We start from the raw sequence: 16,812 nt of genomic DNA on the forward strand, positions 1-16,812 counted from the left end.
GTCAAGGTCAGGAGGGCGGGGCCCTCCTGCCTGCCACGTGTCCTGCTGGTCACGCAGTGTGGGAGCTACTGATGACTCAGCCCACGTCGTGCCCCCTGGGAGCTTGCAGGCAGGCAGGGAAACCTGTCACCCAGGCCAGGTGACAAACAATGCCATGAAGGGTGGTTCCAGATTGTGAGGTCACAAGCCAGAGAAGAACTGCAGGCTATGATGGTCAGAGACTAAGTGGGTGTACCACAAGGGTGGACATATTCTAGCCCCAGCTGAGGGGAGGTGGTGGCCATGCTGGTCAGAGTGTGCAGTATTGATGCAGATGGGTTCTAATCCCCACTCTGCCATTTCTGGTGTGATTGTGGAGAAGTCACCAGCCCTATGTGACCCTCAGTCTCTTCTTCTGTAACACAGGGACTGTCATGTTTTGTCTGAGGATTAAATGAGATATAAAGGCCTTCTGACTCTTCTTTCTCTTGTGCGCCGTATCCAGTTAGCTTTATTTATTTAGTGCTAGTATTGGGGCTTGAACTTAAAGCCTGGATGTTTTGTTTTGCTCAAAGTTGGCACTCCATCACGAGCCACAGCGCTCCACTTCTGCCTTTTATCATGGTTCTTTGGAGAATAAGAGTCTCACAGCCTTTCTTTCTTTCCTTTTTTTTTTTTTTTTTTTTTTTTTTTGTTGTTGCTTGTGGGGCTTGAACTCTGGGCTTGGGCGCTATCCCTCAGCTCTTCAGCTCAAGGCGAGTGCTCTACCACTTGAGCCACAACGCCACTTCCATTTTTTCTGGTGGTTTATTGGAGATAAGTCTCACAGACATTCCTGCCTGGACTGGCTTTGAACTGTGATCCTCAGATCTCAGCCTCCTGACTAGCTAGGATTACAGGTTTGAGCCACTGGTGCCCAGCTTCTCAGACTTTCTTACCTGCACTGGCTTTTTGAACCTTGATCCTCAGATTTCAGCCTCCTGAGTAGCTAGGATTACAAGTGTGAGCCACCAGCAACCAGTTTATTGACATTTATTTATTTATTTAGGGATCTTGGCCATCGGGTTTTGCTATGTGGTCCAGGCTGAGCTGGAACTTAACAATTCTCCTGCTTCTGTCTCTGAGTGCTGGGGTTATAAGCAGGTACCATCTCTCCCAGCTTGAGTTGAACCTTTGATATGCATCTGGAATCTCTGTTCACATGGACACTTACATTGGGTCATACTGCTCAGGAGGCTGTGACAGTGAATAAAGTTTGAGGCAATGACCACCACTTGTTGCTTGTTTCTGTCTAGCAAAGCAACACGTGGTGGTAATCAAAACACCTGGTTGATTGTATGCCTATATAAGACCTGAAAATCCTTAGCTCGGGGCTCTCCTCCTAGGCTCTGCTGTGTTGGAGTGCAGGACGAGGCCCGAGCTGCAGCCCGTTTAAATAAAACAGCTGTAGAGTCTGACTCTTGGTGGTCTTCTTGCGGGGGGTCCTGCGACCTTGGCATAACAACAGGAAGATCTCGAGTTGAGATCTCCCAACTGATCCGTCCTGAGCTACATAGTCAGCCCCTGTCTAATTTATTTATCCATTATCTCCAGAATAGAAACTTCATAGCTGGAGAGATAGAGATAGGAAGTTTGGCAGTTCAAGGTCAATCCAAACAAAAGTTAGTGGGAGAGACCATACGTCAAAAATAAGCCAGGCACCGTGATATATACCTGTCATTTCAGGGAGGCAGAAGTAGGAGGAATCAGTCTACTAGATCAGAGACCCTATCTGAAAAGTACCTAAAGCATAAGGGGTCAGGTGCTGGTAGTTCCTGCCTGTAATCCTAGCTATTCAGGAGGCTGAGATATGAGGATCACAGTGTGAAGCCAGTGTGAGCAGGAAAGTCTGTGAGACTCCAATCAACCAGCAAAAAGTTGGAAATGAAGGCACGGTTCAAGTGGTTGGGCACCATCCTTCAGGGGAAAAAGGCTGAGTGAGAGTTGGGCACTGGTGTCTCACGCCTGTAATCCTAGCTATTCAGGAGCCTGAGATCTGAGGATCGCAGTTCAAAGCCAGCCTGGGTAGGAACATCCATGAAACTCTTATTTCCAATTAAAAACTAGAAAACCAGAGGTGGCACTGTGGCTCAAGTGGTAGAGTAGAGCACTTGAGCTTTGAGCTGAAGAGCTCAGGGACAGCACCCAGGCCCAGAGTTCAAGCCACACGACCAACAAAAATGTGTGTAGCCCTGGACTGACATTAAAAAAAAAAAAAAAAGGTAAAAGTGAGGAAAAAAGAATGTGAGTTTCACAGGCCACAGGGTCTTGCAGATTCTGTTTCCCATGCAGATCTAGGCACTGGTACACAGTATCTGCTCAGGAACCACAGGCTGGCTGAGGGAAGAAATAAGACTGGCAAGTGCAATGACAAGCCCAGGGCACCATGCGAGATCATGTCCAGTAGAGCAAGCACCAATGGTGTGGGTGAGTCAGGTGGTGCCCAGCCCTAGCAAGCTCCTCCCCTAGCCACTGGGAGGCTGGCATGTGGGCTGATTTGCCCCACCTGTCCTCCTGACCTGGCTGGAAGTTGGAGTCGATGGCGCCTGACACCCTGAAGCCTCTGGGCTGGGTCCTGGGGCTTGAATTCAGGGCCTGGGTGCTGTCCCTGAGCTTTTGTGCTCAAGGCTAGTTCAAGGCTAGTGCTTTAGCACTTGGAGCCATAGGGCCACTTCTGGTTTTCTGATGGGTCATTGGAGATAAGAGTCTCACAGAGCCGGGCGCTGGTGGCTCACGCCTGTAATCCTAGCTACTCAGGAGGCTGAGATCTGAGGATCGCGGTTCAAAGCCAGCCCGGGCAGGAGAGACCGTGAGACTCCTATCTCTAATAAACCACCAGAAAACCGGAAGTGGCGCTGTAGCTCAAGTGGTAGAGCGTTCGCCTTGAGCTGAAGAGCTGAAGGACAGCGCCCAGGCCCAGAGTTCAAGTCCCACGACCGACAAAAAAAAAAGAGTCTCACAGACTTGTCCTACACAAGCTGACTGCCAACCATGACCCTCAGATCTCAGTCTCTTGAGTAGTTAGCATGACAGGCGTGGCACCTGGCAAGATGAAAGTTTTATCACAGGATACAAAAGATTTTGTGACTTGGTTTTCCTATCCCCGTCAAAATTAACATGGATAGAAAATTACCATTTTAAAATTTTTTATTTGTCATTCATGGGCTTGAGCTCTGGGCTTGGGCACTGTCCCTCAGCTCTTCAGCTCAAGGCTAGTGCTCTACCACTTGAGCCACAGTGCCACTTGCGGTTTTCTGGTAGCTTATTGGAGATCAGAGTCTCACAGACTTTCCTGCCCAGGCTGGCTTTGAACCATGATCCTCAGATCTCAGCCTCCTGAGTAGCTAGGATTACAGGTGTGAGCCACCAGTGCCTGGAATCATTTTGTTGTTGTTGTTGTTATTGTTGGTTGTGGGGCCTGAACTCAGGGCCTGGGCACTGTCCCTCAGCTCTTTAGCTCAAGGCTAGCACTCTACCACTTGAACCACAGCCCTACTTCCGGCTTTTTTCTGCTTATGTGGTGCTAAGGAATCAAACCCAGAGCCTCATGCATGCAAGGCAAGCACTCTACTGCTGAGCCACCTTCCTATCCCCATCATTAAAAAAAAAAAAAAATCAACTTTAAAGCCAAGTACTATGGGCTCATGCCTGCAATCCTATCTACACAGGAGGCTGAGATCCAGAAGATTGCAGTTCAAGGCCAGACCAGACAGAAATATCCTTGAGACTCCATCTCCAAAAACAGCCAGGCTGGACGTGTGGTTCAAGTGGTAGAGCACCAGCTAATTCAAATGCAAAGTCCAGGGTTCAAACCCTATTACAGGAAGAAGAAAATCAGTGTTTAATGCTGTTGTGGAGCCTGTTGAGGTCTTGCAATGTGCACTTCTGGACACAGGGAGGCAGCAGAGGGCTACTAGTGAGAGCAATGCCACATAGCGTTTGCACCAAGCCTGTGGGGACAAGCAGCAGGTGAAATTACATCCACCAACCTCGGTTTCCCCCAGGGTAAAACAGGATTGGATAATCACAGCCTCTGATGTTAAAATCAAACAGCTCAGCCAGGAGCTGTTTGATTTTAATAGTTCATGCCTGTTTTAATAGTTCATACCTAGCTATTCAGGAGACTGAGATCTGAGAATTGCAGTTCACAGGCAGTCTGGGCAGGAAGGTCCATGACACTCTTTTATTCATTTATTTCTTTGTGGGTCATGAGGCTTGAACTCGGGGCCTGGGCGCTGTCCCTGAGCTCTTTTGTTCAAGGCTAGTGTTCTACCCCTTTGAGCCACAACACCACTTCCAGTTTTCCAGTGCTTCTTTGGACATAAGAGTCACAGACTTTCTTGCCCAGGCTGGCTTTTAACCATGATCCTCATAGCTTAGCCTCCTTAATAGCTAGAATTGCAGGAGTGAGCCACAGCACCTAGCTTCCATGAAACTTTTTTTTTTTTTTTTTTTGGTCAGTCGTGGGGCTTGAACTCTGGGCTTGGCACTTTCCCTGTGCTCTTCAGCTCAAGGCAAATGCTCTACCACTTGAGCCACAGCGCCACTTCCGGTTTTATGGTGGTTTATTGGAGATAAGAGTCTCGCGGACTTTCCTGCCTAGGCTGGCTTTGAACCATGATTCACAGATCTCAGCCTCCTGAGTAGCTAGGATTACAGGTGTGAGCCACTGGTGCCCAGTTCCATGAAACTCTTATCTCCAATGAACCACCAAAAAAGCCAGAAGTGGAGCTATGGCTCTAGTGGTAGAGCACTAGCCTTGAACACAAAAGCTCAGGGATAGCACCCAGGCCCTGCTGAATTCAAGTCCCAGGAGGAACACACACACACACACATACACACACACACACACACACACACACACACACACACACACACACTCATATTCCCTCGAACCCACCCAACAACTCCATTTGTGGTAATCTATTCCAATGAAATAATTAGAGATGTGCCCAAATATTTAGCTGCTTGGATTTCTTTTGAGGAAAATTATGTATGCCAAAATATTTATTACAGTGTAGATAGTCAACAAGAGAGATTCATTAAGCAAATTACAATTCATTTAAGCAGTCCTTAAAATATAATGTTCTTACAGAATATTTAATAACATGGAAATGGAAAACTACTGGGTGATAGGTATAATCTTGATTTGAAACAGACAATTTGCCATAGAGATGTATATTTCTGATCCTGCTGAAGGAACAGAGGTAGAAGAGTTGTGCATAGTGGTGCATGCCTGTGATCCCAGCTACTCAGGAGGCCTAAGGAGAGGAGGATTGCAGTCTGAGGCTCACCTGGATAAAATAGTAAAATACTATTTAGAAAGAAAGAAAGGAAGGAGAGAGAAAAGGAAAACAAAGAAGGAAAGAAAGAGGAAGGAAGGAAGGAAAGAAAGGAGAAAGGAAAGAAGTAAAGACAAAGAAAGAAAAAGAAAGAAGGAAAGAAAGGAAGGAAGAAAAAAACAAAGAAAGAAAGAAAGGAAGGAAGGGGCTGGGAATGTGGCTTCACGGTAGAGTGCTTGCCTAGCATGAATGAAGCCCTGGGTTCAATTCCTCAGTACCACATAAACGGAAAAAGCTAGCAGTGGCTCTGTAGCTCAAGTGGTAGAGTGCTAGCTTTGAGCAAAAGAAGCTCAGGGACAGTGCCCAGGCCCTGAGTTCAAGCCCTATGTCTGGCAAAAACAAAAGACACCAGAAAGGACGGGAGGTGTGGTTTGAGTGGTAGAATGCCTGTCTAGTTAGCTTGAGGCCATGAGTTCAAATCCAGTACTTCCAGCCAGAAAGAACAGCCAAGGGGAAGACTTGAGGAGAGTGAGTTTCATTATTTTTCCAAGAAGACTTGAAAGAAGGTTAGAACCCAGAAAGTCGAGATCTTAGATGTCCAACTTTACTAGCTGCGTTTTCCAATTTTTCGATACTAACTTTTAAAGATACATTAAAAAAGAGTAAGATCAAATGAGATTAGTCTCCCACTGAGTTATTCAAACGTGATTACCTGCTTCCTGTGATCACACACCAGCTAGTACCCCTCGGAACCCTGGGTTCCTTTATCTGTAAAATGGGTATTAACACAACAAGACTGTGGTGGGTTAAACAGGTGACTGAGGGGCAGATTACCGAAAGCAATCACTTCCTCTTTAAAGAATCCGCAGCGTCCAGAAGTCAGCCTCCCGCACCTTTTCCAAATTTCCCAATCTCTGCTCAGCATTTTTTGTGTGAAGCGCACCGATTGGACAATCTCCACCAATCAGAAGCTGGATCATGCACGAGCAGGCCTTAGCCCCACCCTCACGTAGGCCCAACCCACGGCCCGTACCAGCGCCGTTGCTATGGGAACTGGGGGGGCGGTGAAGTGGGAGGGGTTGGGGGGGGGAGAGAGGAAAGCCCCGGATGTTCGTTGGAGATTCAACATGGCGGCGGCAGCGTCCGTGGTGGCGGCGGCTGGAGAGAGCTGAGGGCAGTGCGAGGGCGCCGAGTTCGGGTTCGAGCAGCCAGGCCGCCAGCGACTACGGCTCCGAGCCGGTAGGCTAGGCGGTTTTTCGGGGTGTTTCGGGGGAGAGCTGGGAGTGGAAGTGGGCGATGTTTTACGCGCCAGGGGGGCGGGGCCGGGGGTCAAAGGTCACTCTCCGAGAGTGGGGTCGCGCGTTGCGGGGAGGGCGGGGGGGAAATCAAAGCCGAGGGGCGGGAGTTCAGAGGTCAAGGGGGGTGTGGCGAAGGCCCGTGCGGAGAAGTTTGCAACTGAGTGGGGGCGCTTCGAGGTGATGGGATGGCAGCTCCCAAAAAAGGGGGGGCCTCCGAGTGAATGACTTCTTCAGAGTTTGCACTCAGCTGGGGTTAGAGGTCACTGTCAGGAAGACCGCGGGGTCCGAGGTTCATAAAGGCAGAGGAGATTGAATGGGTTTTAGGGGGGGCTGAGGTGTGGTCTTTTAAAAAGGGGGCTTCAAGATGGGCGTGGTTTAGAGGGTCCAAAGGTGAAGAATCTGGCCTGGGGACAGGTGTCTTAAAAGTCCTAACGACTGTGACCCACTCGGTGCTGCCTGGGTGCTGGATTTCGATCCCCGTAGCCCTTTACCTGCCCCGGGAGTCTCAGTAACTTGCCATTTACTTGTTTGTGTATTTGTCTGTTGTTGATGCCTGAGCTCCTTTGCCCAAGGCTAGCCCTCTGCCCCTAGAGCCACAGCCCTACTTCCGGGTTTTCTGGTGGTTAATTGGAGGTGAGAGTCTCACGGACTTTCCTTCCAGGGCTGGCTCTGAATTGTGATCCTCAGATCTCAGCCTCCTAAGTAGCTAGGATTACAGACAGGAGCCAGCTGGGCCCAACTTACCCCTGCCATTTATGGCATTGGGCTGAGCCTGGTCTGGGGCCTAGACAACTGAGAGGGAAACCACCACAAATCCGGGGGTAGTTCATGTTTAACAAAGCCTGGTGCCGTGTGGGATATCCCTTGTACCTACCTATACTGATCTTTGTAAATGGAAGGAAAGGGCAGGGTGTAAACTGGTAGGGTGGTGTGCCCAGCTGCCTTATGGTCCTTTTCTCAGATGGCCTCTGTTCTTGGAAGCAGCTGAGGCCTGGGCCACTCCCTGGGCAAGAACTCCAGAGAGGGAGCGTCTGTTTGACCTCCTGGAAGGGTGTGATCTGGGAGGGGAAGTTTCTCTGACTTGTAGGAGTTGAGTGTTGGTGGGTGGCCCTGAGTCCCATACACCCCAGTGCAGCAAAGTTGGATGCTCTCTGTTCTTAAAAAAACATTGAGCCTGTGCTCTCTCCCTGTGGTCCTCAATAGCTCCCACCTGCCGCTCCCAGGGTGGATTTCTCAACCTTTCCCATCTTTGCTTAGGCCTCCCTCTAGGGTTTTGACCTTCCTGTCCTGGGGGTCTGGAACCTTGCCCTGCACAGTCTCTCTCCTCCCTCCACTGTCAGCGCTAGAGTCCCCCAGCCCTCCTGCCTGGCTCCCTGAGAACTCTGTTCCTCTATGCTGGGTAGTTGGGGGGGTGCATGTGTGTTAGGGTGCATCTTTGCACCTTCTCTCTCCAAGAGTGTGGGTACTCCTGTAAATTCCTGACTGCAGGATGCTCTGTGTGTGTGTGTGTGTGTGTGTGTGTGAGAGAGAGAGAGAGAGAGAGAGAGAGAGAGAGAGAGAGAGAGGAGAGAGCGCTGTTGGGCATTATGCTGGGGGGGGCATACAAGTCTTCCCCTAGCCAGTGACCCCAGCCACATCTGTCCAAGAGGTGATGGGGGCTGGAGGGTGCCCACACTGTGCCTGGTCCCACTCAGGTTTGAGTCCCTGGAAGAAGTTCTAAAGGCTGTGGTGGGAGGGGTGTCCAGGCAGAGGGGACGTGAGTGGAGATAGGGAGGGTACTGGGGACTGGCAGCAGTCTGTAGCCTGGGAATCGCCTTCCCCCCCCAGTCTACACTTGCTGCCCGAGGCCCCCTGGCTAAGTGGGCATGAAGGCATTGGTCATCCCTAGATCTGCCAGAGGGTGCAGAGGTAGAGTGCTTGGCTAAGGCCCAGCCCGCTGTGGGTGCTGCCACCTACCTCCCCCTTTTCTGCCGCAACCCCACCCCCATCCTGGCAGGGTCAGGCAACCTGGGAGGCTGCCCGGCTCCATGCCTTCCTGTGCCAGCTTGACACAGCTCCGAGGGAACTGACTGGCTTTGCCTCAGGAGACCCAGGCTCGGCTGCCTGCCTTGTGCCCATCAGCTTCAGGGCCTCAGCTGGCGATTTATTGGCCAGTTCTATTCCTTCTGTACAGTTTGAGCTGTGAAGAAAGTCCTAGAGCATGCAGTGGGACATGGATCAGCTCAGGTGTGGGACCAGGGTGCTGGGCATAGCCTGGGGCCCTTCCTGAGGCAGTGCGGGGAGGGCTCCACTCCGCCATCCCCTCCCCACACCCACTGCTGCTTCCCTTCGTGGAGCAATGGTGTCACTGTCCCCGTGTCATTCTGGGCTTTGGACTTGAACTCAGGGCCTGGGCGCTGTCCCTGAGCTGCTTTTGCTCAAGACTGGTGCTCTACCACTTTGAGCCACAGCTCTACTTTTGGCTTTTTGGTGGAGATAGTCTCATGACGACTTTCCTGCCTGCGTTGGCTTTGAACCAGGATTCTCAAATCTAAGCCTCTTGAGTAGCTAGGGTGACAGGTGTGAGCCACCAGCTCCCAGCTGAGGATTTGGGTCTCGCAGGAATCACTCATTAGCCTTTAGGGGACCAGTTAGGTCCGCCCCTTGGGGCTTTCACGAATGTGTTTCCTGTGTATGGGGCCAGAGTCTGGCTTGGGGGTCCTCCTTGCAGAAGAAATGTTGGACCTGGGCCTTTCCCACATGCTTCTAATCTCTTCCAAGCGGTCATGCCCACGTGGCCATGTGACGTGCAGCGTCCCGGCCTTGGTCAGTGTGTGGTTTAGGGATCGCCCCACCAGGCCAGCGGGAAGCTACTTTCACATGACTGCTTTAGTTGGAGACTCCCACCAAGACCCGCGCAGAGGCAGGATTCAAACCCCAGTCACCCTTTATTGTAACTGTCCTCCCATGGGCCTTGACAGACCAGTGTCTCTTCCTGTCCCTAGCCTCTTACTCAAAGATCTGTTTTTATAAAAGCTCCCTGGAGGCCTGCTGGACATGGGGAATCTCTGTGTGTGTCTCCACGTGTGTCACTTGGTTCCTCAGCCACCCCCCCCCCCACCCTCCTGGCCTGCACCTCCTGGCCAGCTTGACTTCCTGGCCAGACGCTCTTGGTCACAGGGGTGTCCCCAGCAGCTGTTTGTCCCATCTCCTGAGCCCCAGATGCTTCCAGCAGGAAGCCATCCCCTTCCAAGCTCTGGCTGGCCAGGCAGGGAAATGAGGGACCCTTCCCGCCCCAGCCACACATCCGGGGCCAGGGTTTATTGTCTGCCGCTGGCTTGGCCCACTGGAAGGTCAGCCAGGGAAGTCCCCTAGGTCCCCGGGGAGCCAGTCATCCTGCCACAGAAGACAGGAGCCACACGCTCAAGCCACACGCATGGCCCCTCCGGGACCTTCGGGTCCTGCGCTGCCTGGCTGCGCCCTTCCCCAGCTTCCTCCCCCCTTCCACCAGGGACTTTTCTCAGCCTTCTCCCCAGCCTGGAACCCCAAAGAAAAGCTAGCTCTGCAATTAGCTCTTGGGGATCACTGAACTTAGGGACCCCCGTGACGTTCGGGCCCAGGCCGCACACGTGGGATGAAACATCAGGGTGTCTGTGGATTGTGGGTCGGAACCAGCTGCTGCTGACCTCATTTCTCTTCCTGTGCTTCCTCTGAACAAGGCACATGTGACTGCACATGAAGGGACTGCCCGCTCCCCTCCATCTCTTCTTTCTGTCCTGCAAGCCCGCCCGTCCCTTCTGTCCCCAGGCCAGCAGAGTCTCCTCTTGCACCCTCCCGCCCAGCCTTGTCCGTGGCCCTTCGTAGTTTTATCCCAAAGTTCTGGGAGCTCACCTGTCGTGGGTGCACCTTGGGGTGAGCACGTGTACCTGCCGCCCCCTCCTGTGCCGGCCTTGCTGAGGAGCAGGGTTGGGGTGTGGGAGTGTGGGCCCAGGGTCTGTGCACCCTGTTCCCACCTGATCATGCAGAGGTCGTTGTGTGTGTGTGTGTGTGTGGGTGCTGTCCATGCCTGAGGTTTTCCTTTCAACTCTACAACAAGCCAATGACCACTCAGAGATGCTTAAGCCAGGCCCTCCTTGTTTTGTCTAGAGCTCCTAACCAGCCTCATAAAATGTGGGGGGGAGGGGAGGGAAGGGGAGGGTGTGACCCCAGGCAGGTCACCGCCCCTGTCTGCCTTGGTGTCCTCATCTATAAAATAGTGACAATGACAGCACTTCCTTGCTGGTGTGGTAGATCACTCCTGTAATCCTGGCACAGGGGAAGCTGGAGCACAAGGATCATGAGTTCTAGGCCAGCTTGGGCTATATAGTGAGAGTGAGACCCTGTGTGACAGAGAAGAGTAACAGTGCTTCCTCACAGCATGGTTTGGAGGACATAAATGTAATTTCTTTCTTTCTTTCTTTCTTTTTTTTTTGTCGGTCGTGGGGCTTGAACTCTAGGCCTGGGTGCAGTCCTTGCGCTCTTCAGCTTAAGGTGAGCGCTCTACGCTTGAGCCACAGTGCCACTTCTGGTTTCCTAGTGGCTATTGGAGGTAAGAGTCTCATGGACCTTTCTTCCTGGGCTGACTTGGAACTGTGATCCTCAGATCTCAGCCTCCTGAGTAGCTAGGATTACAGACATAAGCCACTGGGTGCCTGGCCATAAATGTAATTTCAAAATGCAGCATGAAACACCATTTCTCTGCTAGTTTGGGGACCTACTGTTACTCTGGATGCTGGTTTTTTTTTGTTGTTGTTGTTTGTTTGTTTTTCTGCCAGTCCTGGGGCTTGAACTCAGGGCCTGAGCACTGTCCCTGAGCTGCTTTTGCTCAAGGCTAGCACTCTGCCACTTGAGCCACAGTGCTACTTTGGGCTTTTTTCTGAGGAATGGAACCCAGGGCTTCATGCAAGCTAGGCAAGCACTCTACCACTAAGCCACATTCCCAGCCCCTGGGGACTGTTGACAGGCGGGGTTCTAGGTGCTTTCTGCAAATCAGCCCAGTGCCCTTCCTGCCAACCCCAGGACCCAGGGGTTCCCATTATCTCCTGTTTATAGGGCAGGAAATAGACCTGGGAGACCCACCCAGGTCACCACCGTACTGGCCCTCAAACCCAGGAGCTCTATCTCCTGGAGGCTGCGGCCCCTCCCTTTGCTGCCCCCCCTGGCTAAGAAGGGGTAGCTTTCCCTCCCCTTCTAGTGTGGCCTCATTCCAGGCAGCTGCAGCAGAGCTTTGGGGACACCTGGGGGGTGGGGACAGGCACAGTCCCTGCATCCCCGAGCTCCTGATAAAGCGCCATTGTATGCCTTCCCGCTTCCCGCTTCCTGCCCCAGCCCCAGCCCGGTGTTGCCTCTCCCACATCATGGAAAGCAGCCTGCCATCCTGGCCAGGATCACTGCCAGGGCCTCCCCTGCACCCACCCACACCCATGAGAGGAGGAGGCTGCTACCCCCATGCATCCCCAGTATCCACGGCGGCCGGGCCCCCATCACCTACGCCCTATCCATAATCCTACGGCTTTTTTTTTTTTGGTGGTGGGGGTTGTGGGGCTTGAACTCAGACCTGAGTAACTCTACCACTTTGAGCTCCACTTCTGGTTTTCTGGGGGGTTCATTGGAGATAAGAGTCTCATGGACTTTCCTGCCTGCGCTGGCTTTGAACCATGATCCTCCGATGTCAGCCTCCTGAGTAGCTAGGATGACAGGCGTGAGCCACCAGCGCCTGGCCCCATAGCTTTGTAAAAACATTTGGCGAGCACCTGTTGGAGTGGCAGCCCACTCTGTGGTCTTGGTAACCATTGTGTCCCCGTTTTGTCACCTGATTGCATCCTGGAATTGCCCAGTGCACCCTTGGCCGCTTGCACCCGTGAGATGGGGAGCTCAGGGGCACTGCCCACATGAGGAATGGGGGTATGAAGCCTGGCGCCAGTGACTCACGCCTGTAATCCTAACTACTCAGGAGGCTGAGATCTGAGGATCATGGTTCAAAGTCAGACCGGGCAGGAAAGTCTGTGAGACTCTTTATCTCCAGTTAACCACCAGAAAACTGGAAGTGGTGCTGTGGCTCAAATGGTGGAGCGCTCACCATGAGCTGAAGAGCTGAGGGACATCACCCAGGCCTAGAGTTCAAGCCTCACAACTGACAAAAAAAAGAAAAGAAAAGAAAAAGCAATGGGGGCAGGAAAGACCACTGGCCTAGTGAAGGAGGAGGAGGGGGCACTGAGGCCAAGGCAGCTGCCCCCCCATAGTGAATTGAAGAAAGACTGGGGTGTATATTGAGGTCCTGATGGTCACCTGGGAGGCCCTTGGGGCACTCTGTTCCCTTCCCCATCCTGGCGCCTGCCATGTAAATATAAATGAGATTGGTTATTTTTTTCTAACACACAGATGCCAACCTGTTGTGACCTGGGGAGTTGCTCGGAGGCAGAGGCCTGCCGTGACCTTGGTGTGGGGTAGCCTGTTTTCTGGACACACGATCCTCTTTAGCTGGATGAATAGAGAACTAATTGAGGGTGTGCGTGTGCCAGCCCTGTGCCCTGTGCCCTGTGCCGTGTGCTCTGTCCCCCTCGATTCTCTCCAGCCCGGGCCACAGCCCAGTCCTTCCTGGAGCCCAGGGAAGTCACACCCCCTGACCCACTTCCCTGTCCTGTCCTGGTGCATTCTGTCGCATGCCCAGAGGCCTTTCTTTCTGCCTGTCCTGGGGCTTGAACTCAGGATCTAGGCGCTGTCCCTGAGCTCTTTTGCTCAAGGCGAGCACTCTACTACTTTGAGTCACTGTGCCACTTCTGGTTTTCTGGTAGTTCATTAGAGATAAGCATGCCACGGACTTTCCTGCCCCAGCTGGCTTTGAACCTTGATCCTCAAATCTCAGCTGAGTAGCTAGGATTTCAGGCATGAGCCATGCATGAGGGCCTCTCTTGGTGTTAACCCTCAATTCCCCATGGGCCTGTGCCTCCGGAGGGGTGCAGCCACTTGGTGATTTGCTCTCCCCGTCTTAAAGTGGCTTTCCATGCTCAGGGGTTTGATTTTAAGACAGCCAGAGTTGTCGTTCATTTCCTTCTCCAGGTTGGCCATTTTTTTTTTTTTGGGTCCGGTTGTGGAGCCTGAACTCTGGGCCTGGGCGCTGTCCCTCAGCTCTTCAGCTCAAGGCTAGCACTCTACCACTTGAGCCACAGCGCCACTTGCGGTTTTTTTTTTCCTTTTTGCTTATGTGGTGCTGAGGAATCGAACTCAGGGCCTCAGGCATGCAAGGCAAGCGCTGTACCACTGGGCCACCTTCCCAGCCCCGTTGGCTTTGTTTTTAATGTGTACAAGGCAGATGGCTCCATTAATTGGCTGGGGCCCCTGTCATCTAGGCACTTACTGGCCCTCCCACCCTGCCCTGTGGTCCCCTGAGTGCCCTCCCCATCACCCAACAGAGGGGTCTGTGTCTGCCTTCATTCCTTCCCTCCTAAGTGTCCTCTTGCTTGGCCTTCAGCATTCTTGGCCATTCTTCTGAATTAGCTGAGCACCTTGTTGCTGTCTGTGTGCATCTCATTCTCTCGCTCTTTTTCTGAGAACCCCAGTCAGTGAAGGTGGTGTATTTCTGTTTATTTGTATTTTCTCCAGAGTTTCTAAGAAAAGTGGCTCCCAGCCGGCCACCAGTAGCTCCTGCCTGTAATCCTAGTTACTCAGGAGGCTCAGATCTGAGGATCAAGGTTCAAAGCCAGCTCGGACAGGAAAGTCTGTGAGACTGTAGCTCCAATGAACCACCAAAAAGCCAGAAGTGGAGGTGTGGTACAAGTGGTAGAGCATTAGCTTTGAGTGAAAAGGCTAAGACAGCACCCAGACCCTGAATTCAAGCCCCAGTACTAGCACAGAGAGAGAGAGAGACAGAGCAACAGAGGGAGAAAAAGAGGGAGAGCGCTTGCATCGCAGCCTAAAGTCTTGCCCACCTCCTGCTGGGTTTGTTTGGGGCAGGGCTGAGGCAGCAGGGGACTCCACCCTCCACTCCCCGGGTTTGGCCTTGTGGGGTGAGGACCTCTTCATTCCCTGCTCCTTCCAGGCGCTGCCTGGGCTCCAGCACAGAGGGTGGGCGGGCTGCTGCCCAGAGAGGAGGCTGTAATTTTCCTGCAATTTCAAGGGCTAATTAAAGGTTTTCCTTGACTAATCAGCTTACGGTTTAATTATCAGGGACCAAGCTCAGGGGTGCGGGAAGCGGCTCTGCTGGGGTCTCCCTGCCGTGTGGCAGGAAGGAATCCACCAGCTCACGGGGGGAGCTAGGATTGGGGGATCCCCATTTCACATCTTTGGTGCTGAGTATGCCCCCCCCCAGGCTAGGGCCTGTCGTTGGGGGCCCTGAGGGCCAAGAGCTGCTGCATTGGTGGGGGGGAGGTGAGAAGGGGGCCCTGAGCCCGGCTGTGGGGGTTGGCTATCTGGTCCCTGGCTGGACCCCTTGGGCTTCTGGGAGTTTACAGGGGTCAGGGGGAGATGACCAGGGATGGCCGTGCCAGGCTGAGCTTCATTCCTTACATTCTTTGCAGGCCCCAGACTCCAGTGGCCCAAGGTGGGGGAGGGTAGGCCTTGTGGACAGAGCCTTGCCCCCCCCCCCCCAGGCCTCTGGCCTGGATCTGAGGTCACCTGTCACCATCATGGATGGCCTGGGCTCTCCCACTGCACCTCCCTGGCATAAGCATCCAGCTTTCTGTGTTAGGGAGGGGCTTACAGAAGTGGAGGAGATGGCTTGTGGTGCCAGGCAGGTAGCAGCCTAGCCCCCTCCACAGACCCCAGAGCCCAGTCACTCAGTGCTGGTCACCACTTCCGGTTCCATGGGGAGGACAGGGACACCAGTCCCTGCTGGCTACTACTTGAAGACCGGAAGGGCTGTGCTGAAGACAGGGACACTGCGCTGCCTCCAGGGGAGCCGGTTGATAGCCTGAAGATAGCTGCTTCCCCTCCCTGGCAACAGCTCCAGTCCAGCTTCCTGTCTGACCCCAGGCCAGGCCCTGAGCCCAAGAATTGTGAGAGTCAGCCATGTTGCTGTGGTGGCATCACGAGGCCCCCTGCTACTGCCATGGCCACCCGGATGCCTGGAGAGGTGGCCCGTGCTCAGAGCTGCTAGCTGGGGTCCCCAGGGCCAACCACCCCAAGTTCTGGACTCCAATGAGCTTTGATTTGGTTTACAAAATGGAAACATTTACCCAGACTCAAAAGAATGTCCTCTCATGCCTGTAATCCTAGCTACTCAGGAGGCTGATCTGAGGATCACAACCAGCCTGACAGGAAAGTCTATGAGACTCTTATCTCCAGTAAACCACCAGAAAGCCGGAGGTGACTCTGTGGCTCAAGTTGTAGAGCTCTTACCTTGAGCTGAAGAGCTCAGGGACAATGCCAGGCCCAGAGTTCAAGCCCATGACTGACCAAAAAAAAAAAAAGAATGGCCTCCTATCTCCCCAAGTCACCCACTTAGAAGGAAAAAGCAGTCGTGAACACAACCCCCTCAGCCCTGATCATCACAAAACAAGTCCTAAACACCATATGTTTTATTTATTTAGGCCTGTACCAGGACTTGAACTCAGGGCCTCACAGTTTCTCTCTGCTTGCTTGCTCACCTCTGGTGCTCTACCACTGGAACCATGCCTCCACGCCAGCATTTTGCTGGTTCCTTAGGAGGCAGAGTTTCATGGGCTTTCCTGGCCTGGGCTGGTTTGGAACCGTGATTCTCAAGATGTCCATCTCCTGAGTAGCTGGGATTACAGTCATGAGTCAATGGCACTAGACCCAGATTACCTTAAATCCCCTTTTCTTTTTTTTTTTTTTTTTTTTTGGGTCCAGTCGTGGGGCTTGAACTCTGGGCCTGGGCGCTGTCCCTCAGCTCTTCAGCTCAAGGCTAGTGCTCTACCACTTGAGCCACATTGCCACTTCTGACTTTTTTTTCTTTTTGCTTATGTGGTGCTGGGGAATCGAACCCAGGGCCTCAAGCATGCAAGGCAAGCACTCTACCATTGAGCCACCATCCCAGCCCCCCCTTTTTTTTTGTCAGTTGTGGGACCTGAACTCGGCCTGGGTGCTGTCCCCCAGCTCTTCAGCTGTAGACCAGCACTCTACCACTTGAACCTCAGCCCCACTTCTGGCTTTTTCTTTTTTTTTTTTTTTTTTTGGGTCTGGTCGTGGGGCCTGAACTCTGGGCCTGGGCGCTGTCCCTCAGCTCTTCAGCTCAAGGC

At 52.8% G+C, this 16,812-nt stretch overlaps 1 protein-coding gene across 5 annotated transcripts in view; it reads left to right on the top strand.

Moving 5' to 3' along the window:
* Window positions 1–6,419: 6,419 nt before the first annotated feature.
* LOC138811160 (serine/threonine-protein kinase PAK 4-like) overlaps window positions 6,420–16,812 on the top strand; it is a 29,042-nt gene continuing 18,649 nt past the window's right edge. For all 5 annotated transcript variants that reach the window (XM_069998811.1, XM_069998810.1, XM_069998812.1 and 2 more), the window contains exon 1: window positions 6,420–6,539. The gene's annotated coding sequence lies outside the window, so the exon portion shown is untranslated. The remainder of the gene's footprint in view (window positions 6,540–16,812) is intronic.

This window comes from Dipodomys merriami, unplaced genomic scaffold (assembly GCF_024711535.1).
Source record: "Dipodomys merriami isolate MVZ:Mamm:240054 unplaced genomic scaffold, mDipMer1.0.p SCAF_52, whole genome shotgun sequence".
Lineage (NCBI taxonomy): Eukaryota > Metazoa > Chordata > Mammalia > Rodentia > Heteromyidae > Dipodomys > Dipodomys merriami.